A 27,767-nucleotide genomic window follows, 5' to 3' on the forward strand; every position below is an offset into this window, starting at 1 on the left:
GCCATATAATTGACAAGAAAATACTTTATAAATGCCGCAAAAATTAAAGATTTTACAATTAAATATTACAGAATATTTCTGTTAGAGATATGGTGTTAAGTACATTTAACAGTGAGAAAAGGTATTTTTACAAAAAATAAATGCAAAAATGATGGCTTGTATATATATATATATATATATATATATATATATATATATATTACAGTATATTTTTGCTATGAACATGGTGCCAGTGTATTTTACAGTGGAGTAATGCATTTTTTGTTTTTTTTTTAATTGTAAAAAAAACTGTTTTGGCTGATATATACATACATTGTGTTTCATTGTGACTGAAACTGAAATAACCCATTGATCATTATACGGTCTTTTACTGTCATGGTTTAGCAGTTTTTCACCGTAAAATCTACAGACATTTTTTACAGTGTAGTTAGCTTGCTAATTCCCACAAGGCCTCACTTCCCACCACTGGCAGATTACTTTTTGGGTTAGCTTGCAAGCTGACTTGCCTGCTGTTCACCTACGAAGCTTTGTCTGCCCTCCTCCAGCAAAGTTGTCTGCCAGCAGTGGTACTGAGACGGAAGGCAATCTAATTAATTTATTAATTTATTCCACACTGGACAGGTCTCCAGACTATCACATGCCAGACACATAGAGACAGACAACTACACTGCAAAAAACCCAACTTGTATTTTTTGGGCCTAAAACAGTGATTTAAGTTGGTAAAACTTGGAAATATAAATTATTGACATTTAGGGCAAGCACAACAAAGGAAGCCAGTTGTCAGCTCAAAAACAAGTTTGTGAGTTGATGTTACTTATGTCTTTAAGTTGGGGTTCACAACAAGGGACAATAGTTCTAACTCTCTCTAACGCTAACTCTTATTTCTTTGTTGTGAAATGCAGGAAAGCGGTGAAATTCGGTCATTAGCGAAAGCTATGGGCTAACTGATAGCGGCGCTGCTTGTTACAGCTACAAGAGTATCCATTAGCGTATCAATGCTAACTCAAAATTGTGGTCGCAACATTAGCGACGTTACAATCGTGCCAATTCAGCACACTGCAGAAGTTAGCAGAAGTAAGGATTAAAAGTTATTACAATGTAAAATTATAAGTTACTACTTACAGTTGAGTTGACAAAAATCTGAATTCAGAGTTGAGCAAACTCAAAAACAAAACTTAAAATATTTAGTTTAATCGTCCAACTTAAAATTTTATCGAAGTTTGTTGCCTTGAAATTTTGAGTTCACCCAACTTTTCTTTTTTTGCATTGTATTCACCCTCTTATTCACACCTACGGACAATTTAGAGTCACCAATTAAACCTAAGCTGCATGTTTTTGGACTGTGGGAGGAAGCCGGAGGACCTGGAGATTGGCAAACTCCACACAGGAGAGTCACAGGCTGGAGTCAAACTGACGATCCTCTTGAGGCAAGAGTGCTTACCACTACACCACCGTGTAGCCCAGCAATGTAATTATTGTCCAAAATTAATTTGGATAAATAGTAAATTAAGTAACGTAGCCATCAAGACCGTTGCCTAGATGGGTGGCGGGGATGGCTGCACCTTTTGTAAATCAGGCATCAAATCAAATCAAAGCCAACTAGAGCGGTCAGAACATCTGGAAAATCCAACTGAAATTGCAGTTCAAACCACCTTTTGATTTGGAAAGATCACATTTCTTGTGGGGTTTTTTGCTGTCCACACTTCATAAAATCAATCTGGACACAATGTGGATATGCCAAAAAACAGATTTGGTCCGGCAGTCTTAAAAAGCCATTGTGAAGAGAGCCTCTTCCAGTGGAGGAGGAAGTGCATCTCAGTCTCCATCTCCCCTGTCGATCAGTAACCACATGGTTACTGGTTAAATCTTTCGCCAGCCATGTTTGTCAGTGTCTTCCTATTTCTACAGGCAGTTGGTGGTCACTGAGCCTGTATTTGGCTGGATCCTTCTATGATTCATTTCGAGTACAGATACTTGGCCAATTTATATTCTCTGGCCATTATAATATAATTTTCAATACCAGGGCGAGCACAACTGAATAATCAAAAATAATCAAAATGAAAAAATAAAGATTACAAGTAAATGATTTATCAAAGACTTTTCTACATTTTCAAAATGTTAAAGTGAAATCTCCATTTAATTTGTTAGACATTTGGAATATCAACATTATTTCTGCACATGCTCAAACCTATTGGATATAATAATTACTGAATCCTTGTTGTTCTTAACCTTGATATCAGAATATATACAAATATTAGCCTTTCATGCTCTGGAGAATCATTACATAGCAACAAGAGTGTGCATGTATAGCTGGAAACAGCAGTGACTCCCAGTGGATATAGCTCTATACAACCTCGGCCATAAATAGTGAATTCCTCCTCCAATCTATTCAGAGAGGGAAATGAGTCTGAGTGCCTTCTTCAGACTGCTGCCTGTGAACTCTAACTCATCGGAAGGTAAATATCTCCTTGACTTTAATGGGTGTGCGATGAAGGAAGCAAAGGAAAGAAGATAAGGGAGAAAGGAAAGTGATTATGTGCATATCGAGAGTTAATAAAACAGGAGAAGGGGCGACATTAACTTAATTTGTTTCAACGTCAAAATATACATTTTTAATGTAACTTATATTAGTTAATCTCAACATTTTTGCAGAAGTTATTCCACACAAAAAAGCCAAGATTTGGAAAATGTATAAAACATTTTTTGAAAAAAATATAGATTTTAGAAAAAATACTTTTATTTTAATTTTCTCTCTTTTTTTTTATCCTGTTAAGGCTAATTCATACTCTGCAAGAACAGATACATTTGTTCTCTCTCTGTTCTCACACATCATCTGACCACACAAGAACAAAGTTCTTGTGTGGTGTCTGACAACTATTGTTTGATTGGTCAGAAATTTGAATTTGAATTTCATGTGTGCTACAATGGGAGAGTGGGAGGGCCCTATGAAGAGTTCTACACTTCTCGTGAAGTAGGCCTATAAAATGTCCTGGCCAATGTCATCTGGCGTCCGACCCCTCACACATTAGCCTTTGGGAGGGGTCCTGAACTAGCCTGGCTAAAGCCAGACTCTATCACAAATGAGATTTAGTCTGGAGACCACCTATTCATTTTTCCGTAGAGGAGGTGTGGTTTACGATCGTCCAGAGCCGTTTATTGGGCGCTACGAATGTCAATCATAAGCATCTGTACGTAGCTCTTAGCCAATCGTATCAATTATACGGCAAGACGACCACAATGACCAGGTTCTCGCTAAACCCCATTAGCTTAGCCACTAACGGGGCTAGTTGGTAGATTAGGCTTTTGCCAAATCCTGTTGGAAGCAAGGCTAAAACTTTGTTTTTGGTGGTGATAAAGGAGTGTAAAGTCAAACATTGTTCTTCTTTTAAAAAAAACTTTTGCTCTAAACTGTCTAGAACACTGTCTACAGCTAGATCCAAAGAGAGCTTTGCGTCTGCTGCAGCCATGTTGGATCCGTAAGCAAACTACAGGCTTGCCGTAGTCTTGCCATCCCTCCCCGTTCTGTGATTGGATACCAAAAGCAGGGCTAAGAATCGGCCATGGACACCATGCCGTCTTGCAGTTCAAAACTAAATCGAGCGCGCAAGGCAGCATGGGTTTACCCAGGCTAGTCCTGAACCCAAGGTTGAGAACCACTGACTGACGTAATTAACAGCTTCTTAACAAGCTGTGGGAGGTGACTGTTGATTCCACCAGCTACAGTGTACTGTAATGACAACTGTCTCTGACAAATGTACTCAGCTGTAGCTAATTAACACCAAATCTGTGAGTGGGCCAAACTACAGAACTCTTGGCTGCCGTCTGGTGAATATGCTCTGTGTAAGCTGCTGTCTGGGCCGTTTCTGCTCGTTTTCTGCTCTGCACAGTAGGAAAAGATGGAAATAATCAAAGGCAAATTGGCTGAATTCCATTTTGCTGCTTCAGTGGGTAGGGACACTATTGTGCGTGCTGGCTCACTGTCACATTGTCATGTCTTACTGGACACTTGAAAGAGAAAGAGCCATCCGTAATGTCATTAGCAATACCTGTGCTTTTTCTACAATTACTAGCAAAAGGTATGGTGAAAAAAAGGCCTATTGGTAAACTAGTAGGAGAATAAAAAGGATGAGAGGGACCTACAGTAGAGGACCACCATACAATTTTATCCCGATACTTGAGTCACGATACCATAATATTACAATTTTAAGCATGCTGCGATATGGTGTATATGTGTATGTATATGGACGACAACTGCAGCATTTTCTCAAACTTTCAAAAACGTGAAACTTCACTGCTCTGAATTTTTTGAATGAAACATAAAAAAAGCCTAAGTTGCAGAGTTAATAAAAATATTTCTGTTAAATTTTGGGGTCGAGTATCGAATATTTTCCTGAGTATCGGTATCGAGTTGAAAATGTTAGTATCATGACGACCCTAGCCAGCACTTTATAAAAACTTGAGCCACAGTCTGAAAATGTCTGAAAATGTGATTTGGGCTGCCGGTTGTAAAGCACACACTGTCATTAAAACAATTAAAAGCATGAATCATTCAATAAGACGTACGATGTAAAGCCTGAGAGCCAACACCTCTTCTTCATCCTCTGAGAGAGCGCAGTGGGAGGGATGGCAGCAGCAGATGTGGCATCGTGACCAGTAACTCTTTTCACTTGGAAAACAACTCCACACCTCTCCTCCTCCTCCTCCTCCTCCTCCTCGTTTTCTCTCCTTTCTTCACCTTCTCTCTCCTTCTGCCTCCGTCACCAGGCAACTAGCCTTTCCTCCCTCTATGTTTTTTCTCTATCTCATCTTTGTCCCTCCCCCTTTTCTCATGCATTAAACCTCCCTTACTCCATTGCTATTTAATACATGTAGGGGGGTTCAATCACAACTGGCTCCAAAAGCAAGAAACATCAGAGTCACACCTTATTGTTTTGTGATCCGTGAACACTTTCAGGTGTACGCATCCTGTGATGGATTATGACATTTCAAATATATGCGAGAAACACCAGCAATGACATCATTCTAAATTCTTTCAGGCACGACATATCATCCTCTGCTTCATCTATCAGTTGGAGGAGCGCCGTCTCTAAAACATTCACTCAGATGTCATTCTTAACTGTTCACTGCCAATGCAAAATAGTGACCGTGTCTACATAATACTCAGTGTATTTCATCTGTTCTCCTACAGTCTGCTCTGGCAACTAAAGCATGATTAGCATTAATGGTTCAGTTTCATAACTCCAGGGGTGAGGTGAGTTTTCTGCTTCGCCATTTCTCTGTTTTTCTTCTCTGTTATACAACCCTGATTCCAAAAAACTTGGTACGCTACGGAAACATAAATAAGACACAATGTGATAATTTGCTAATTCTATTTTGACATGCATTCAATTGAAAACCATACAGGGTGGTTAACAGTGGCGGTTCTAGACCAATTTTACTGTGGGGGCCAAGGAGGGGCCAATGTTTAATCAGAGGGGCACATTAGCACTATTATTTTAAGATGATATTTAAGCATTCAAAAAATCTTTATTTTATCTTTTTTAAACATCTAATTTAAGTATATTTGGAAGATACAAATACATTGATTTAAATAATGAGACTCACCAACAATAAAAAAATTTTTATGACAATGACATTTCTCATTTTTGTGTATAATCAGCGCTTTTGTATATATATATATATATATATATATATATATATATATATATATATATATATATATATATACACACACACACACACACACACACTATATTTTATTGCACAATTAAACTATTATGCAATGTTCACATTCTGGGTTCCTTTTGTGTACAATGAGATATTGTTTGAACAAAAAAAAGGTTAGAATTGTTCCATTGTTCATCGTTATAAATTGATCATTTTATTATTAATTTGACACAGGGGCCACAGCAGGGGCCAAAGGCTTCTTCACAGGGGCAGGGGCCCCTGTAGGCCCCTGTGTAGAACCGCCACTGGTGGTTAACATCCAACCAGTTTGACAGGTGTAAAAAAGCCTTTTTCAGTCTCTCTTGTATAGATGTGACTGTTATAGGGTTGTCAAAAGTATCGATACTCAAAAAAGTATCGATACTAAAATGTTGAATCCGAATACAATACTCATTTTCAAAAGTATTGAGGATCTGAAGCTTGTTATCATAGTTGCAGTTTATTTTTGCACAACTGTTTTTTATTATAAATATTTAACCTGTGGTTCTGTTAATTTTTACATGTTGCATTTTTCTTGTTAATAAAAATATTTCTGTTAAATTTCGGGGTCTTTGTTTTTATCCTTGTGGTATTGAAAATGGTATTGAGTATCGAATATTTTCCTGAGTATCGGTATCACACTTTGACTGAAAAGAACCTTCTTCGTGCAGCTTTTCACAGCAGACATTTAGATATGTTACTGTCACAAATTTATTGAGGTTATGTAGAGTACCAGTCAAAAGTTTGGACACATCTCATTCAATGGATTTTTATTATTTTTTATTATTTTCAACACTGTAGATTAATACTGAAGACATCAAAAGTATGATGGAACACATGTGGAATTATGCAGTAAAAAAAGTGTTAAAAAAAACAGAATATGTTGTATTTTTTTAGTTTAAAAACAGGCACACAACAAAAACGTAGAAGAGGAGAGCGGACTCAGTCAGTCAAATACACACCTGTGTGTAGGGCTGACCTCTATAGTCATCCATAAACATGCTTCTGTCTGCTCACACACAGATACAAAATTGTAAATTTTTTTATCATTATAAGCAGTGTCATAAATTGTCTTAAACTGATACTAATTTTCATACAATTTTTTTCTGGGACATACAGTTGGAAAAGAAAAAAGATGTTATGAATAAAGTTAATAATGGTCAATCCTGGGTTTACGGACTCTTAAATCGAACAATGATGGTTGATTTTTATAAGTAACACTTGTGCTTTTCCTTCTATGACAAGTCAGTAGAAAAGTCTGTTTTGACAAAGCTCTATGGTCCACAACAACTTGCATATGGCAGAATTACATATGATAAAAGATATTTATCATATTGTTTTCATCGCCCCAATTTGTGGCTAACTTGTGTGTCTGACTGGATGTGAGTGGCTGTCTGAAGTGATAGTGTTTGTTCTCCCCAAACAACTTAATGTGTAACTCTCCTCCTTTCTTATCTTTCTCTCTCCGCCCCATTCCCTCCTTCTCCTCTCTCTCCCTGTGAATCTCATTCATCCCCGGCTCTTCCCTCCCGCTGCTTCTCTCTCACTCCGCTCACTTTGGGTTTCACTCATTTTCAAACGAGCACCGTTTTCCCTTGAAGCTGTCCCTACGACAAGCCGAGCAGAGGCTTCTGACGCACATCAAGCAAACTCCTCACAGCAAGAGAGAGGAGATGAGGGATCAACACAAGTAATACAAAAACCCCACAGCTGTCAGAACTTAAAAAAGGAGAAGTCACACATGGTTGATCTCTTTTTCAGGGAGTTTCACTGTTGAATACTGATAACTGTTGAGATGTAATTACTGACACTACTGAAACTTGTAATAGCTCTGAAGCTGTTGGAGCAGGTAGAAAATTAAAGGAGCCCCCTACCTAAACCACCATTCTCTTCAGCAACGATGGCACAGCATTTATTATATCATTAACAATATATTTTATGGGAGGTCATTACATGGTTTTTAAAATACAACCCAATTCTAGAGTTGGAACGCTGAGCAAAAATATAATTGAAATCATATTATAAAGACATTTTAACATGGCTGTAGTCATGACCAACTTCATTGGTTCTAAGTCAAGTCCAAAGACAGTTCCAGTGGAGACCAAGTCAAGACTTAATCCACACTGTCAGAAATAATGTGCTGAATTTGTACCTTTAGGGATTCAGCGGCTTGTCATTGGGGCAGTACCCTGAAAGGTTCCGCTGTTTCCTGTCCAGCTGTATCCTTAACTTTGGCTTGGGAACATTTACTGTAAGTACCTTTTTGGCCTTCAAAAAAGTGCACATAGTTGGTAGAGGTCCAATAATTAACCCTCAGGGCAGGGCCGGCTCTAGCCCATTTGGTGCCCTATAGGCGAGATCCATTCGTGTTGAACACCTCCGCTTGCTGTTTCACGGAGGGTGAAACTCAGGTTTTTTTTTGCCCATGGTGCCAACCAGGCTATACATGTCCTCAAGCTATGTACCTTTTTGGACCACAAAAAGGTACATAGCTTGAGGACATGTTTCCAACCAATGTCAAGGGTACAACAGCTGGACTTTAGAGGGTACTGCCCCAATGACAAACTGTTGTACCCCAAAAGGTATAAACTGAGTCCCGTTCAAGACCACAGTAGGCAGTAGTGTCTTTCCAGTGCAGATATGGTGATGAATGAGTTTAAATGGACAGAAATAATCAGTCTGTAAACGAGACTGATCTATCTTCTGTCATTGAACAAATATAATGTTTGTGGAACCAGGCAATGTTCTGTACAACTGAACACAAATCAGCCACCAGGAATAACTTAATTCAGCTATTAATAACTTTATTAATAGCCGAGTCTCAGACATTTCCAACAAGGCCAGAGACCAAAACAGGTACAAAACTTTAAAACCTTCGTCTCAAGAGCGGCCTCGACACCTGACTCAAAGTACTACAGCCCTGCATCTTATGTGGCAAATATAGGCCAAATCATATTCATAACAACTGTTTAAAGCAATTAATTATGTTCCATGTATGATCATATATACTCTGTATATTTTTTTAAAGGAATGCTGGTGAATATATCAATATCTTATATTTCCTCTTCTGAAATACAGATAAACGCACATTCTGGATCGCATACAGCCAAATGAAAAAGATCCAACATCTGAGAGGAAAACAAAACACACACACACACACACACACACACAAAAACAGAGAGAGAGAGAGACACAGAGCACTCCCCAGTGTGTCATTTCTATGAATACAGTACATCTATTGCTGCTGGTTACATTCATTATTAATAAGATGCAATTAGTTTATAATCTGCTGCTTCCTTTTACAGCAGACTGTCTGCTTACCAGATAAATAAACACTCCCTAAAACATTCAAGTATCAATAACACATTCTCAGTTTCAGTGTTCACTGTACACAGTGATTTATCAGAGGGATTAATAAAATGCCTGTCATAAGTTCCCGTACATTTAAACCGCACAGAAAAAAAAGTTCTTCTTTTGCCTCAACAGCTGATGTAAGACCTTCAGAAAAGCAGAAACACAAAGCTTATCCTACAATGTAGTGTCTGGTACTTTTATCTCACACATAAATTATAAACACTTTATTGAAGTTGGTAGCTTAGGCTTAATCCCGGTAGTGTAAGTGGCCTGCTCTAAAGCAGCGGGGCGCCTCTGCCAATTGGAGGGAAGATGGAGACATTTCTGAAAATGTTAAGAACTGTTGAGAAGTGATGTGCAAATGAAGCCTCATGAACAATTGTCTTTATTGTCTGAGCCCACAATGGCGCCCTTGATTTAAAGAAAAAGGCTCAAGCTATGGTAATTGAATGTACTTTCAGCCCTTTGTTGAACAGAGAGCTCCATCTAGTGGACTTAGAAAATAAAGAAAATGGTTCATGAAGCTTCATTGGCACATCACTACTGTTGAGCAGTCCAACCACCCGGCAGAAGAAAGATGCAAAAAACCATGCAGTGTAAATGTGGGGTTTTTTTTGGCCTACTGTCTTTAAATATATCTGCATACAGGGGTCCCTAAAGAGTCTTGGAATTGCATAAATTGGATATTACTTGGAATCTGAGATCTTTTGTTGATTCAATGAGCTAGATTTTATTCTTATATAATGATGTTAGTCCCTACATGGATGAAATGCTGTGACCTCTAGGATAATCAGCCTCATGACACTTTAAAACCACAAACTAGAGACCTAGAGGATCCAGAGTAGGGCTGCACGATTATGGCCAAAATTATAATCACGATTATTTTGATCAATTTTGTAATCACGCTTATTCATCATGTCAGGGAAAACATCTGCATTTTTATTGCACTACTTTTAAACAAACAATAGGAACAGTTTTTATCGTGTGCACAGAGTGTCCAGTGTTTGTTGTAAACAAACAGAGATCACTAAGTGAACACCTTCTGCAGCAGCAGCACATACACACTGTACTGCTACAGAGCTAACTGTTAGCCTATTAGCAATTTGCAGACTGGACGCTAAGGGGTTAACATCCCCTCCGGCTCTGCAGCTGGGAAAGACTGCTGCAGGAGGACTGCGCCGCTTCGACATGTTCTTACTGGGATCTCCACCGGCTGCGGAACAGCCGCGTGTATACGGCTGCTTCGCTACGCTGCCTGGGAATCCCCAGTTCTTAACGAGCCGCCGGCCCCCGTTAAGAGTAAGAAGGAGTCTCCAATAACACCAGAAAAAGCCGCTGGATTTGTCGCCAGTCGCTTTTTTGAAAAATTGTCACTAAGGGGGTCTGAAAAGTTGCTAAATATAGCAACAAATTTGCCAAGTTGGCAACACTGCTTCGCCGGCTTTTACAAATGGCGTGTGTTGTTCTGGCGTCGAGTACTATGTCACATCCTGCTTAGCGTTCTATCCAATCAGCAACCACGCTTTTTTCAGGGGAGAATAACGGCCCTGCCCCCTGGAGGTTGGTGGACTACTGGTGTACAAAAGTTTTAAAATGGAAATATCACAGACGATCAGGTTAATTTAATCGTGGCGGCCAAAATCGTGATCACGATTAAAATTTGATTAATTGTGCAGCCCTAAATCAGAGGATGGCGTTCATCGATATATTGATAAAAAGGAGGTTCTCAAAAGTTTACACAACAGAGTGCTCGTCATCCAATCGCTGAAAATACAGAAATCTCTAACTTGCCAAAAAAAATTTAAACCAAATCACAGCAAGCTTTTTGGTATCTTAAGCCCCTTTCAGACTGCTGTTTCAAGCCGTGATATTCACGCCTCTGTGACGTTTTGTCTTGAATCTCAACGCCCCAGAGGCGTAACAGGGAGACAATAGCCGTGTTTCCATCAGCAAATTTCGATTTACATTTTTAAGACTCTGATGAGAAAGCTTGATGTGAATCGCATTAATTGGGTATGACTGTAAAAATTTAGACTCAATGGATTCAATCCATATGTGATCATGTTTGTCCCAACAGTAGTAGTAGTAATCATTACTCATTAAGCATTTTTGAAACTTGACCTCACTGTATACAATGAGCTGCTGAGACCTCTTGGATAATCACAGCCTCATGAAACTTTACAACTACAAACTAGAGACCTAGAGCATTCAGATGATGGATAGCTTTCATAGCTCTTTGGGCAATAAGTGTGTTTCTTAGCAGTTTACAGAAGAGAAGTGAACGCCATCCATTCGCCAAGACATACAGAAATCTCCAAATCACAGCAAGGTTTTGGTGTTGTAATGTGGTATTTTGGAGGGATTTTTTTTAAAACTGTATCTATTCTAGAGTGGTAAAAAGTGGTTAATTTAGCAATAAATCTAGGTAACAAATTGTACCAACCCACACCAACCACATAATTGAGCATGAAAATGGCCATCATGTTCTTCATCGTACTATTAAAAGCCCTGATACAATCTGAACTTTCAACATTTAAAGAGCCATCTAACCAACACGTGTTGTACCAAGTCACCTGTGTTTAAATCAAGCTACACATCAGAGAAATAAACATATAACTGTCTTGTGCGCTTGTATCTTACATTCAGTTTGTTATTAACTGTAACTGAGTTTGGGTTGTTCATTAAGGAGAAAGTCCACTTATAAATCTAAATCAAATCTTGGATGAAGTGACATTTTACATTTTTTGTACTTTCTTCCACCAGGCTTGTTAAACTCCATGGTAAAAGAAAATATGAATCCAGTTCTTGCAGAAATGTCCTTTTGAAGTGCCAAAAAACAAATCTTTTCCTCCCACATTGTGGCACAGAACAGAAAAAAACAGGGATGGTACCAAATCACAAAATGTCAGGGCAGCAGTGTAATAGAGGATCACTCTGCCCTCGCTGACTCCTCCCTGTCAAAGTGGAGAGAGCGCTGATTAAATATAAAAAATATATATCGTGCAGGAAAATCTAAATTTCAAGGTTTCTCACACAACCAGAAGACTTTACAAATGATGTACCGAGGTTCTTCCTCCAGGTGCCCACATCTCTGTATCAAAAGCTGTCTGATACAAACGTATTAATAAAGAAATCTCTATCTGTCAAAACAGGCAACAGATTGAAAGAGGAGAGACTGAATCATTTCCATTGAACAAATAAAAGTGAAGGTGATTCTGTGACTTTCTAGGAGCAAATAACAGAAGTCGGTCTCATGAAAGACAGAAAGAAGCAAAGAGAGAGAATTAATGAAAGATGAGAGAAGGAGACAAACAAGTACAGATTGTGTTTAGTCCCATGGTGCGTTCTTGGCAGTGACATATAGATCTCATTACTTTTCACTTTATTAATTCATGGACAGTTCATCAGAAAATGATCCCAACTCTCTGGTTCCCTGGTTGATGCTTTCATCGTCTCCATCAAGAATCTAATAATATTCTTAGTTATGAGGTTTATTATTCAACATCAGAAACATATGACCTGTTACAAGCCTCAGACCAGCCAGTGGGACTGGACTGCCTTCACACACCTTTTACACCAGGAGATAATGAGCACTTATTCCTATTTTCATTATCGATTAATCTGGAGATTTTTCTCAAAGAATGGTTTGGTCTTTAAAATTCTGCAGTGTGAGTGTGTCACACTGGACACTATTGACGTTAGAGGTGGGAATCACCAGAGGCCCCACAATACAATTTTATCACAGTTATTGCAATTTTAAGAGTATTGCAATACAATATTTTGCAATTTAACTGTTTACCTGCGCTTTTTATCAATAAAATTTAATTCAGTCAAGAATTGTTTTGTCCAATAAGAGAAAATTCTCAGTCTATTCATCTCACTTCAGTCTTTTTATTTCTCCACAATGAGAGTCAAACCCACAGACTGACCAACAAGGTCATTATAGTTAACGAAAACTAACGAAATAATGAAAACTAGAATTGACATTGACATTTTCATTAACTGAAATAAAAATAAAAACGAGAGTTTTTAAAAAAAAGACAGCTAACTGAAACTGTAATGTGTGGTTACAAAACTAACTAAAATTATAATATACACTATAATATTAGTTAGTTTTGTAACCACACAATACAGTTTCAGTTAGTTATATATATTTTTTTTTAAACTGTCGTTTTTCTAGTTTACGTTATTTCGTTCGTTTTTTGTTAACCAGAATAAACTTGCAGCCAATCCCATTTTGTCAAACTATTCCTACTTCAACTTCTCCAAAAACATTCTCGCCAAAATAGCAGCATAGCATCAGCAGTTCACCATCCAGAAGAAATTGAATTCTCTAGTATTTTGTTACTATCAATCTGGCTCTAGAGTAAGAAGCATCTGGGAAGTACATTTTAAAACATTATTTCATTTTTCTAAAGCCTGAAAAAGCATCCAAAAAGAAACAATGAATACGGGATGTTTATATTAATTTAACAAAACAAACTCAATCTGTTCAAATGTTAGTTTCATGTTATCCAGTTCCTTATGTGACCTGATGCCTGATGAGATGTTTGGAGAATACAACATAACGCTAGAGAAACAGCATCTATCAATCTTACAGATGCATCAGAGAACAGTGTGCCTGCACTGTATATAAATCAACAGAAGCCTCCATCATTAAAACAGCACTACACTGAGAGGAGTTCCCCATCATGACAAGTTGTAATCCTGGTATTTATGAGTGAGGATAAAAGTGGCAGCTGAGGGGAGAGAATGTACTGCCGAGCTGATTTACTGTCCAAAAGAACAGCCTTCATTATTGATCATACAGTCATACACACATTTCTGTTCTCAGTCTCTGATGTGGCAAACTTTTAGGAATGTATTCTTTTACCACAGTGTCGGTAATAGAGGTAGACTGATTAATAGACTGTGGCAATATTAGCCAATTCAGCTTAACTCAAGCTGAATTCAACTTAAGAAACCTTCTCAGAACCTGTTTGCTTTTCTACAGGCTAAAGAACCAACGTCACTGCATCACTGTATACAACTCCGATCTCCCAGAAACACTAGCACCAACTTCAAGTATAATAACAATTCAATTCAACTTTATTTCGCCATGTATACAGATACTAGGAATTTGAATTGGTCTTCCCCATGCAGGCAACACACAGTAAAACAGAAAGACAAAAAACAAAGACAAAAATACAATACAAATGGTAAATGGTAAACGGACCTGCACTTATTTAGCGCTTCGTTTTGCGACCACTCAAAACGCTTTACACTACAGACTGCACTCATTCACCCCTTCACACACACATTCATACTGGTGGCAGAGGCTACCCTGCCACCTGCCACCATTGGGAATTCATTCTCACATCGATGAACGCAGCATCGGGAGCAATTTGGGGTTCAGTATCTTGCTCAAGGATACTTCGACATGTAGGCTGCCATGGTCAGGGATCCAACCATTAACCCTCCAATCGGTGGGCAACCCGCTCTACCAACTGAGCCACAGCCAAGACAAGGACAAACAGTGCCTTTATGTGAAATTAAAGTGCAATGGAGTCCAAGTTTAAGAGTTATTTAGGAGGGCTATTGCTTGAGGGGAAAAAAATGTGGAGGTGGCGTGATCATTTTGGACAAAATAGCCCTGTACCGCTGTCCAGAGGGTAGAAGATTAAACAGACCATTGGCAGGATGAGAGGGGTCGGCCGCAATCTTCACCGCTCTGTTAATTGTCCTGGAGCTGTGGAGGTCCATGATGGGGGGCAGGGGGCAGCCCATGGTCCGCTCTGCTGCCCGGACGACTCTTTGTAGCCTGGCCTTTGGGCGGGCTGACGCAGAGGCAAACCAGACCGTGAGGGAGGATGTTAGAACACTCCTAATGACCGCTCTGTACATCAATCAATGGTGGTCTACATTACCACTCGTCAAATGGTGCTCCTGGCTTTGCAAGCCTATATTGGCATCCTAACATGACTGGTACAACACATTTGTGCTGCTCGTCTTGATTTCTACGGACGGCGATTAAGTTCTTATTAACACTGAATGAAAGACGTTAATGTTAGCCTTGTGGTGAGATAACGCTAGCCCGCTAGGTCTAACTAGCTACCTAGCACCGAGTACCTGGTATTGATCACATTGCAGTTAAACAAATAAATTAGGATTACTGATGGTCATGATAATCCTGCCCCCAGCCTCTAACATAAGCGGTTCAAAGTTCGAGACCAGCAAAGACTTTGTGCCTTGTTTGTTGGTTCGTCTAACCTTTGACCTGATCAAAAGCTTATGAAATGTTTGGGGGAAAGTTTCACATGTTTCATAATGATTGGTGGGAAATTACTAGATTTCCGTAATTTTTTTCTGTGTTTCTGATTGGTACATTGCTCTCAAGCTGATTTGGAGAACTCTGTTTCTACGTACTACTATTGTGCTTTATCACCACTTCTACGCAACCATGATTCAGTTCTTTTCCTACTACTTCAAATGTATCTTACCCATTCACTTTTCCTGACATGAGCGGTTCGTGGTTCGAGACCAGAAAAGAGTTGGTGCCGCGTGGAACCTAGTCTTAGTTCTTTAGCTCTTGAAATGCAAAGAACTGGTTTGAGATTAGGCACCGGCTGCTAAATGGCCCTTGAACTAGTCAAACAGGGGTATATGTGCACCTTAAAATTCACCATGGCAGTGTTTTTCTGGCAAAACAAATTGGCAAAGTGTCAAAAGCTACATAGGCATGATTCAAATCATCATCGACCACCGGTGTCAAGCACAGTTTACGCCACCATGTTGGCAGGAAAAGCATGAGTAAAAGTACAGCATATTATGCCAGCCTCTATTTCAAGACATCAGAGTTCAGAGATGTCAACCCTATAATGTTCAAGCCAGGGGAAGAGAAGTAAAATCCAGGTTGCATCAAGAAAAGTAACATCTGAACATAAAACAGCAAGCTTAACAAAGTACTTAGATGATAATAAGAGTCTTATGTGTAATCAAAAGGGTTTTGTAGTCAATTCTGAATTTGACATGAAGTCAGTGGAGGCATACAAGAACAGGAGTACTGTAGGATTGACAGTAAATTCTAGTGAAGAGCTGTACTTTGAGCCAGCTGTAAGCGATTCAAAGCAGCTTGACTGAGGCACGTGAAGAGGGAATTACAATAATCTAGACGGGAGAAGATGAAAGTGTGAATTATGATTTTATGTGTTTGTGCTCAGCTCAGCCTCTGACTGATCTCAGAACTCACAAGAGTTCTTTCATCCAATTGCTCTCCCTTTTCCTCTCGAGGCAGATTTATAAAGGATGACGTGTGAATCTTTCAGTCAAGCCATGGAATTCATGGAATCCATGTCTGGAATCATCCCACCTGGAATAGGTTAGGATCATGATGGTGCAACTTTTTTCCTGGCTCTTCTTCTGCCACAATAAGATTGTATTGAAGCAGAACGGTTGTCAGTGCAAGTCTTCTGAACCCTCTTACTCCCACACCGCCTCTCATGTTTATCTGCCTGTGAATTATCTGAGCTGACTGGGTGAACCGAGCGGCACACTTGAGGTCAAATCGTTAACCTGAATGTGTCACACCATCTCCATCTTCACACCAAAGGACAACTAGAACCACTGCAGGGAGCTTCAAACAATACACATGGACTGGGGCTGGTTACAAATACGACTGCAACTCATTTTTCATTATCAATTGGTTTCGTTTTCAATATGTGTATCTATCATGCATCATGACACTGTACAGTGCCAAAACTGCACAGTGAATTGAACTTCAACCAATCAAAATCTTGAAAGAACAAGCATTTGAGTTCTGTCAGTCACAACAGATATGAGTGACGACTGATGGTGACATCACCAAAAATCCGCCAAAGATTTTCCTTTATGTTGATCATCTTATGATTTTGCTATGCAATTAAATAGTTTACAAGAATAGCCAGCTTGGACATACTTTCATTTTTAATCTTGTCAGTTGGTTATTGATCATTTAACGACGGTCTGCTATCGATCAGAAAGAACATTCACTCATCAATAATTTTACCAAAAGGCTGAAAATACTATATATAACTAGGAGTAATATTTTTTATTATTGATTAATCAGATAATACATTCTCCAACTAAACAATTATGTAATCTGTACAATGTAAAAAAATTAAAAAATAATGTCACAAATCCCCAGAGCCGAAGTGACAATTTCGGATTGTATTTTTCCAACCAACATATAGTTTATTACAATTTCAGATAATTTAAAGCAGAATGTCTCCACATTTAGCTTGATTACTAAAAACAATCAATTGTCAAAATCACTGATAAACCAAATAATTAACTGACTTAGTTTTAAAACCACATCGCTTGATTTGTTGGCCACATGGGAGCAGCATACACAGTTGTTTATTTAGGGTAGTAACAATGGCCCCCAGTGTATGTCCACCTTATGACAGTAAGTCACTCTTCTTTTACCTCTTTTTTAGTCTCCACCAACCCCAGAGGCAAAGAGCAGGATTTTAAGTTCTTAACTCTATGGAGTTTTGGGCTATTTTGTCCATTTTGAATCCTTTTCATCCTGCCTGTATACACCATTTTAAAACATGTTTAAATGCCATGTTGGTATATTTTTTTTCAGCACAACCTCACCAATATGATCTGATAATAATTGATTTTTTATTCTGACTTACTGGATCAACATTTTGAACCAAAAAGAAACAAAGAAAAACCAACATAAATGTGATCTTGTGATTGTGTGTGATCCTGTCATCCAACTCTGGTTTTTATTCTAGTGGGACTCTATTTTATTTGTGTCTTGTGTGTTTAGCATAATCATTTTGGTCATTTTGTGTATTTTTTAGTCACTTTGTGTCTTTTTGTGTGTTTTTTTGCTCATTTTGTGTCTTTTGTTGTGTCTTTTTTTAGTTATTTGTGTCTTTTTTAGTCATGTTGTGTCTTTTTTTGGTAATTTTGTGTCTTTTTTTTGTCATTTTGTGTCTTTTTTGTCTTCTTTAGTCCAACATAAAATGGGATTTTTAATCTTTTTTTTACTTTCAAAACACAATCATGCTCAATAAAGAATTTGAAATGTTGCAAATGTGAAAAAAGGTTGCAAATATAACATATAAGAGGGTTCCATCCAGTTCTATCATTTTATACTAAATATATTTGACCTTGTCTCCAGTTTAACTTGGTCTATCATCATCAAAGTGAAACTGGCCTCATGGAGTTTACAGCCAGAACTTTAGAGGTAAATTTACAGTAGGGCTCCACGCTGCTTTGTTTTCTAGTCTGGATGTGATGAAGAAGTCATGATTTGGTGCACTGTGTTCACCAGTGGGTTTCTAACTTTGTCTGTCTGTTGTTTGGTGCTGAATAGGGAGTGTACAATGGGTTTATCAGAGCTTTTTTCCTGAAAACGCTGATAAGATTGCAGAGGATCAATCAAAACAGAAATGTTGCAGCCGTAAAAAACAAATTATCCTAGATACTTTGAAGGTCCAAAGAGCTGAAGGAAATCGCAGCATGGCATAATCCTCTGTGGATTCATCACTACAAGCTGCTATGATCCATTATTAATTGGCCATAAAAATATTGATTATAGCTGCTTTAGTAGGAGTTGAAAATGGCAGAAATAATTTGGCGCTTTTAAGTAGTACTGTCTCCAGTGATCTTGTTACAGTCTGCTTCTTTGGCTCCAACCGGCTACTGGGCTTTAACTCAACCGGATTATTGCTGCCAAGAAACGTTTCTATCACAAAAAACTCAGTTCTGCTGGCAGCCAATGAGGAAAGCTCACACACCACGCTTGAGTTGGAGAGGAGTGTTAGTGCAGTCAGGCCCTCGCTATCAGGTGGCAATCTTATCTATGCATTAATCATCTTAGGAAGGCTGAGTCCTGCTGTTCCTGGTCAATACGCTGCAGGTGGGTGGCAGGAGGAGGAGGAGGAGAGAGGCGGTGACAGAGACAGAGAAAGACAGAGAGAGAGAAGAAAAGGGCATACTGGTTAGGGAGAGCCGTCCCAGAGTTAAAAGGTCACAGAGAATCATCACAGCAACACATCCAACCTGTATTCTCACAGGCTGTGATTCTCTCCGGATGAACTTCAACTGGATTTTCAAACATTACCATGGAAACTGCCGATGCACCTCATGAAAACTAAATGAAAAATGGCATGCGAGGTCTACAGGCCTAAACAATAGTTTGACTGTGACTCCAGATTATTGTTATCTGAGTCAGATTGCTATCATTCAGGAGCCCTCTGCAGGATGAGGAGGTGGCAGACAGAGCAGGGAGGAGTGATTCTCAACATGGGGGTTGTTTAAAAAAAAACATTTCTGTTCCAGAAAAATTCTGCGGATTTTTCAAGCACTATACTATCAAATATCCATCAATAATTTTAACAAAATGCTATAATACTTAGGGTTGTCACGATACTAAAAAACAAAGACCCCAAAATTTAAGAGAAATATTTTTATAAATTTATCAAATTTATGATATTTAGCGTTCCGACAGCCGGCCCATTGTCAGCATTTTCTATGTTTTTTTTTTCTCTGAGGCCGTAGCTCACTTTTAGGAATATACTGGAGATCATATGAAACTAAACAATCCAAAGGAATCTAAAGGCACCATGTGCATCATGTTATCGTGTCGGGAAGTTGTGTTATGTTATGTTTCATTCAAAAAAAATTCAGAGCAGTGAAGCTTGTTGTTTTTGAAAGTTTGATAAAATGCTGCAGTTGTTGTCGTCCATACATGTTTGATATCAGTTCAGTTCAAATTTGACTGAATACTTTGTTGGTCAGTCTGTGGGTTTGACTCTCATTGTGGACAAATAAAAAGACTGAAGTGACGAAAACGATGGACATTTTCACTTTCATTTTAGTTTTGTAACCACACAATACAGTTTCAGTTAGTTAGCATTTTTTAAAAACTCTATTTTATTAGTTGTTTTTTTTTGTTAGTTTCATTAACAGTAATAACCTTGATGCAAACGCTCTAGACTCTACAGTTTTCTAAAAAAAATATTACAGTAAGTCTTTAAAAAAAATGACTCTTTAACTGCTTAAGACCTCACAGAGAGAAGCAGCCTGTGACAGAGACTGCGCTGTTTGGCTTTAACCCATTAAGGCCTAAAACGCCTGGAAAAAATGCCTGTAAAACCTCTGGGCGATTTTAAAATAACCCCCTAAAGCCTGAAGTTTTTCTGGAAATTCAAGTGTCAACGCTTTCTACTAAATAATAGATTTTCCAGCCTCTGTAGCAGATAGAAATGAAATTCAAAAAGTATTTGAGACCTTATACTTGTTATATCTGAGCTCCCTCCGCTATAGTCGTCTTCCGCCATGATTTCAAAGTTCTGGAAAAGTCCCATGATGCATTGCGACACTCCCACATGTATTCTGATGCATTTCATTGGCCAAGAGACCGAAAATAGGTGTAAAAAAAAAAAACTACAAATACTACAAAACAACGTATCCGCTTTTCCGGCTTTAATGGTAGAATAAGACAACAGCGCCCCCAGTTTTAATGGTAGAAATGTGGTAATGCTTTGGTGGTAAAGATTGTGACATTCTTGTCAGTAGCTCATATTTCCAAAACCTCTGAGAGGACATGAATGCAGTATTAGACAGAGCTGCTGTAGGTGACATGGAGACTAAATCAACCAAGTCAATGTGCACCTCTGCAGGCAAAACTAGCTTAATTTAGCTTAGTTCTTGTTGATTAATTCCCCGTTTTATGAAATTTTAACAAATGAATAGCGATTTCAAAGAAGCTTAAGCCTTCAGTGTATAATGATAATACCAGCAGAGATAACACCCCCATGAGCCAAATATAATCTGTAATTTCCATTATGAGTCCATCAGCGAGGAATCAACTTGGATTGATACCGGAGACATGAAACAATAAAGCTGCCAACAGCTCAGGGGACGGTGAGTGCATTACCAAACCAATAAAGGCTGCTTCCACTAATTACCTCTGCTCCCTCCATCTTTGTTTACAAACTGATTTATGAGTCAACAAATACTGTGAGTCTGCCTATGGGACGGAGACAGATTCTCATTACTGTCACAGTAACGGGGGAGCTGTTCGTGAGTGTGTATGTGAAATATTATCTTTTCATTAAGGGAAACACCTGGATGGACAGTTTACAGTAAAACATGCAACAAGTACAGACAAGTTGTGGTATTTAATTTGCGACAGACACTGAAAATCTTTATCTTTTTAATACTTTATTGCAAGGCTTCTTACTTTCACTAACATAGCCAGTCATTTCGTTTTCTTTACAATATTGTACCTTGCATTTTTTCCCCTTTTTTTCAAGGTATATATTCACAAAGTAAAGAACAAAACATAGGGTAAACAGACAAACATATACACAAGGCAAACTGGTATTTCTCAAATGAGGATCTCCAAGAAAAGGAATAAACAACAAACAACACAAAAAAAAGAAAAATAAATAAATAATAATAATAACAATAATAATTAAATAAATAAAAAAAAATACTAAGATATACTAAAATAGACTAATGAGAAAATAAGGGGTTGTGCATGTATGCGTGTTCATGAATGTGTGTTTGTGTATACATGCACTGCAAAAAAGCCGACTTGTATTTTTTGGCCTAAAACAGTGATTTAAGTTGGAAAAACTTGGAAATATAAATTACTGACATTTAGCGCAATAATGTAAGTTAGCACAACAAAGCAAGCCAGTTATATGCTCAAAAACAAGTTTGTGAGTTGTTGTTACTTATATCTTTAAGTTGGGGTTCAAAACAAGGGACAATAGTTCTGCTAACTCTTATTTCTTTGTTGTGAAATTTGGTCATTAGCGAAAGCTAGCGGCTAACTAATGCTAGCGGCTAACTGATGCTAGCGGCCAACTGATGCTAGCGGCGCTGCTTGTTACAGCTACAAGAGTAGCCATTATCGTATCAATGCTAACTCAAAATTGTGGTCACAACATTAGCTGACATTTCATAGCGCTGTTACAATCGTGCCAGAGAAATTCAGAGCTGAGCAAACTCAAAAACAAAACTTAAAATATTTAGTTTAATTGTCCAACTTAAAATTTTATTGAAGTTTGTTGCCTTGAAATTTTGAGTTCACCCAACTTTTCTTTTTTTGCAGTGTGCGAGTGTTAGTGTTGGGGAGGGGACCATTTAGTTCATCTCATTAATTTGATTAAATATTTCCACTGTTTTTACTAGCCTGTCTTTACAGTATAACTTATTCCAAATATGTATTTGTTCAGACACTGAAAATCTTATGCAGAGAGGTTTCTATAAAAATGTACAGACTGAGTGTGTGCACTCTGGGGTTTAACCAAATGCAAATAGGTTATACAGATATGCAAAGATAATGTGCTAACAGGTAGAGAGAACAATAGCACACCACGGGCAGCAGTCAAAGCAGCAGGCTGTTCATGATGGCAACATGTAAACACACATTCATTCAGACAGAATCATCCTAAATAACTTGCAGCACTTTTCACCAGTCTGATGCTCCACAGGTGTTATTTTTATGTTATGATTAGGATTGTCAAAAGTACCGATACTCAAAAAAGTATCGATACTAAAACGTTGTATCCGGATACGATACTCATTTTCAAAAGTATCGATAGTTTATTGTTATGTAAAGCATAGCCAAGGAAGGAAGACTTAAGTTATTTATATATTTTTTATCGAGCTTGCCTAATGTTGTGCACAGCATATATTTTTTGCACTACCTCAGACCTGAAGCTTGTTATCATAGTTGCAGTTTCTTTTTGCACAACTGTTTTTTATTATAAATATTTAGCCTGTGGTTCTGTTGATTTTTACATGTTGCATTTTTCTTGTTAATAAAAAATTTTCTGTTAAATTTTGGGGTCTTTGTTTTTATCTTTGTGGTATCGGAAATGGTATCGAGTATCGAATATTTTCCTGAGTATCGGTATCGAGTTGAAAATTTTAGTATCGTGACCCTAGTTATGATCAGATATTATAGATAGAAGTTAGGGACCGTCTCTAATAGAGGTGGGGAAAATTCGACACAGCATAGTGTCGCTATATTTTTTTGCATGGCAATATTATATTGATTCATGGCCGCCAAGTATCGATATTGAGCGTTCCGAAGGAGACCATAGCGGGCTCCCTTTTTAGGAATATACTGGTGATACTGGTATAATATGAAACTAGAAGATCTAAGGAATCTATATGCACCATATGTGTCAGGATATCGTTTTGGGAAGTTGTCGAAATAACTCTGGAAAGTCAGGTTTTTTTAGGTTTCATTTTTTAAAAATTCAGAGCAATGAAGCTTAAAGTTTTTGAGAGTTTGAGAAAATGCTGCAGTTGTTGTCCATACATGTTTGATATCATACACCATATAGCAGAATGCTTCAAATCGTAATAATATCATATCGTGACTCAAGTATCGGGATAAAATTGTATGGTGGTCCTCTACTGTAGGTCCCTCTCATCCTTTTTATTCTCCTACTAGTTTACCAATAGGCCTTTTTTTCACCATACCTTTTGCTAGTAACTGTAGAAAAAGCACAGGTATTGCTAATAACATTAACGATGGCTCTTTTTCTTTCAACGGCCCATCAGTATTTTCACAGTTTTTTTCCTCACTTTTAGGAAAATACTGGTATCATATGAAACTAGGAGATCTAAGGCATGGGTCTCAAACTTGCGGGCCAATTGCGGCCCTCATGACGATATTTTGTGGCCCCCACCTTGATATGAAAGTTTAGTGTGAGTTTTATATGAATGGCACTTTACAATGTTGTGTGTGGAAGGTCCCTTTATTGCACAAGCTGGAGCTTTGTTTCACTTGTTTCTACGACGACGTTAACAAAAAGAAAGGCAGCTGCTACCGGACCGTTTATTATCTGCCGTGTTGTTGTTACCGGAAGAAGTGGAAATGTTATGTAATGTTTTGTAATTGTAATGTGTAATTTTGTGTCTTTCTTTTGTAATTTTGTGTCTTTTTTGGGTCGTTTTGTGTCTTTGTTAAGTGATTTATTGTTTTTTCAGTCATTTTGTGTCTTTTTTGGGTCATTTTGTGTCTTTTTTAAGTGATTTAGTGTTTTTTCAGTCATTTGGTGTCTTTTTTGGTCATTTTGTGTCTTTTTTTGTAATTTTGTGTCTTTTTGTGTCTTTTTTTGTAATTTTGTGTCTTTTTCTGACATTTTGTGTCTTTTTCTGTAATTTTGTGTCTTTTTTTGTAATTTTGTGTCTTTTTCTGACATTTTGTGTCTTTTTCTGTAATTTTGTGTCTTTTTCTGTAATTTTGTGTCTTTTTCTGACATTTTGTGTCTTTTTAAAGTAATTTAGTTTTTCTCTGTAATTGTGTCTTTTTTTTTTTTTTTTTAGTAATTTTGTGTCTTATTTTGGTCATTTTTGATAGTGCCTCCAGCGGCCCCCAGGTAATTTGAGTTTGAGACCCATGATCTAAGGAATCTATAGGCACCATGTGCGTCAGGAAATCATGTTGGTAAGTTGTTGAAATAACACTGCAAAGTTTGACTTTTTTTATGTTTCATTCAAAAAAATTGAGAGCAGTGAAGATTAAAGTTGAGAAAAGTTTGATAAAATGCTGCAGTTGTTGTCAGTCTGTGGGTTTGACTCTCATTGTGGAGAAATGAAAAGACTGAAGTGAGAAGAATACACTGAGAATTTTCTCTTATTTGACAAAACAATTCTTGATTGAATTTAATTTTGTGGACACAAATGCAGTAAAACAGTTAAATCATAAAATATTGTATCACAATACTCACCACATCACAAAATGCTTGGGGCCTCGGCTGATTCAAACCTCTAGTTTCTAAAGTGCATGCCAATAAATCCAAGAAGCGTACAATTCTGTCTTTTTTTCCTTTGTTTTAATAGACGTTTCAAACAAGGTTATTTTTTTCATCTGGACCTTCCACTGCCTGCACAATCCTCTTTTTTTTTAAATTGCAAGAGGGCCCTATTAGCTATTATGGCCATATTATAGACATTTCAGAGCAACTTTACATTCATCTACCAGATACCATCTTTGCAATTCTGAATTTTTTTCCCACTAACCTCCCACTTTATATTCATTATTGAGAAATTCGGTCTATTGCCATCATCAATTCTGCTTATTGGCTGATTTTTTTTTTTATTGTTTCTCTGATCAGTTTCCTGTGTGGAAAAACAGTAGGCCTACACTGGTTTCAGCATCCACCAACTCTTTCATTATGTACACTGTAAAAAAAAAAGCCCCAAACCAGACCAGGGACATCCTGTCCACACACTTTCAAGGCCACTAAAATACATTGAATGACACATATTTGTCAACTAATCAACAGGATGATTAATCAAGAGATCTGTAAAACTGAGTTTCTCCAAAGAATCATGCAAAATACCAGAGATGTGCTCATACATGTCATGCAAATAAGTCATTTTGCATGAAAACAGCATAAAAATATAACAAGAACTCTAATTGATTGAGAGAAAAACCACCAATTAGTCAGCTAAACGAGTAAATCGGGGCAGCCTCAATATTTCTGACCTCACAATTAAATTCTAGGGCTAATTATAGGACGAATGACACCTATTTTCTGCAACAATCCTTAGAAATTTTAATTCTCATACACTTCGAACCAAAGTCATGTCACATTCACGCACGTGCATGCACACCCACACAGACCTCAACTACAAACACATGGCAGATCACGTCCACACACACACACACACACACACACAGGACGCAGTCATTTGCCTAAACAGCTGAGAGGTGCAGGGCTGATAGCGGACTGTGGCTTTGGAGGCTGCAGACACTTTGCTCCTCAGCAGATCCTCCAGCAGCCCTGCGCCGGGCTATGACTCATACCGCCTGCCTTCCACTGATGCTGGGAACGACAAGTAACACGGAAACGCACCGATAAACAACAAGCAAACAACCATCTGCAAGCAGGCACGACCCGGGGAGTGTTTGGAGAGCGCGTCTTTCTGTTCTCTTTGGCACTTACCTTTTCTTTCACGGTAGAGAAACAAACTCAGATCCTCGCAGGTGTCTGCTGCTGCTGCTGCTGCTGCCTGGCCAGTTCGTCTCCTCCTCCTCCTCCGAGACGTCGCATCTCTCCCACAGTCCTGATGGAGAGAAACAATCCGCGCAGCGATCACCCAACCCGGCCGGAGGTCGACGTGACGGCCCGGTGGAGTGGTTGGTGGGGTGCAGCCAGAAGAGTGAACAGAGAGGACCTCTGAGAGTGCAACCAGTCTGATGGATGTCGCTCGGCTTCCTCGAGGGGTGGAGGGTTGACGCTTCAGCTGCATTCAGGGACTCCACGGAAACTCGGATTTGTCAGTAGTTAAAGAACAGTCGCTTCTATTGCATGTGCCTCTGAAGAGGTAGGTCCAGAGGTGGAAAAAATATTCAGATCCCTTGCTTAAGTTTATTAATGACCTAGGTCAGTGGTTCCCAACCTTTTTCTTGTGGGACCCACATTTTTACAATTGTAAACTTTGGCGACCCCCCCCCCCCCCATTGTCCATTGCTTCTATGAAGCCGAACTCAATGTGACTTTCATGGTACCCTCTCTTTTTCTTTTTGAGATAGTCAGCATTTTTGTCTCCCTGACACTTCGCCATTTCTCCATTAGCTCTGTGTTTCTGTTGTTAGGTGAGGTTACCACTAGGCGAGGTTACCGCTAGCTGAGGTTACCGCTAGATGAGGTAACCTCTAGGTGAGGTTACCGCTAGGTGAGGTTGCCTGTGTATACTGCAGGAGGGATGTTACACATGTCCTTATTCTCGCGATATAGCCTTTATTTTAAAACTTTTCTATAGTGATTTCTCTATTTAAATAAATGAATAAACCTTTAATGTAGCCCTTATTTAGTTGTTTTTGTCCCACTAATGAATTAAATGCTGACTCATCTATATTTAACACATTAGATTTATTACATCCCTTCGCTTCGCGACCCCCCCGTGGATCCTTGGCGCCCCCTGTCGGGAATCACTGACCTAGGTAATGATATTAATGCAAAATTACATTTATATGCTGATGATACAGTGGTTTACACCCACGCTTCCACCATCACAGGAGCACTACAAGAACTCCAGACTGCTCTTCAGACATTGCAAAATACATTGCTGAATCTAAAATTGGTCTTAAATACTCAAAAAACAAAGTTTATGGTCTTTTCAAAAGCTTGATCACAGCTACTACCAGTCAACTGTGGCATTTTATCTTTAGATGGCAAATCCATTGAGAGAGTGTCCTCATACAAATACCTGGTGAATGGAACAATCTACAGAAGAAGCTTAAACTAGAAAGTCTGATATCAATCAAGTAATTTAAAGCTACCATCAAGACTGTGGTGATAAAGACATGTGCTTGTTTTTTTTTATATAGTTTGATCATACTGTGTCTATCGGCCCGATATAGTTTGATCATACTTTGTGTATGATCAAACTATATCTTACTATTAATATGCAGAGAAAAGACATTTAGGATACTCAATATTGAATAAAAACATTTATCACTTGCTCCTTCGTTCTTCCACTATCCCTGTCCAGTGTTGTGGAGCCACATTTGTATTAAAGCTTCCACTTCTGCTTCTACAGACAGTCTGCTTTTAGTCACATCTAATTGAGAAATAAAATAACAATTGAAATAAATAATACAGTTTGTCCAAGTGTAGAGTATAGTAGCCATATTGTCTCTCAACCGAGCCCTCAGGAATATTATTATTTTTATGTCAAACTGTTCCTTTTAA

At 38.3% G+C, this 27,767-nt stretch overlaps 1 protein-coding gene across 1 annotated transcript in view; it reads right to left on the reverse strand.

The window, feature by feature from the left end:
* The window catches only part of rab27b (RAB27B, member RAS oncogene family), a 101,477-nt gene extending 74,973 nt beyond the window's left edge, over positions 1-26,504 (reverse strand). Inside the window, exon 1 of the mRNA XM_059358043.1 lies at positions 26,016-26,504. The gene's annotated coding sequence lies outside the window, so the exon portion shown is untranslated. The remainder of the gene's footprint in view (positions 1-26,015) is intronic.
* Between the last annotated feature and the right edge of the window lie 1,263 nt (positions 26,505-27,767).

The sequence above is a fragment of the Centropristis striata genome, chromosome 19 (assembly GCF_030273125.1).
Source record: "Centropristis striata isolate RG_2023a ecotype Rhode Island chromosome 19, C.striata_1.0, whole genome shotgun sequence".
Lineage (NCBI taxonomy): Eukaryota > Metazoa > Chordata > Actinopteri > Perciformes > Serranidae > Centropristis > Centropristis striata.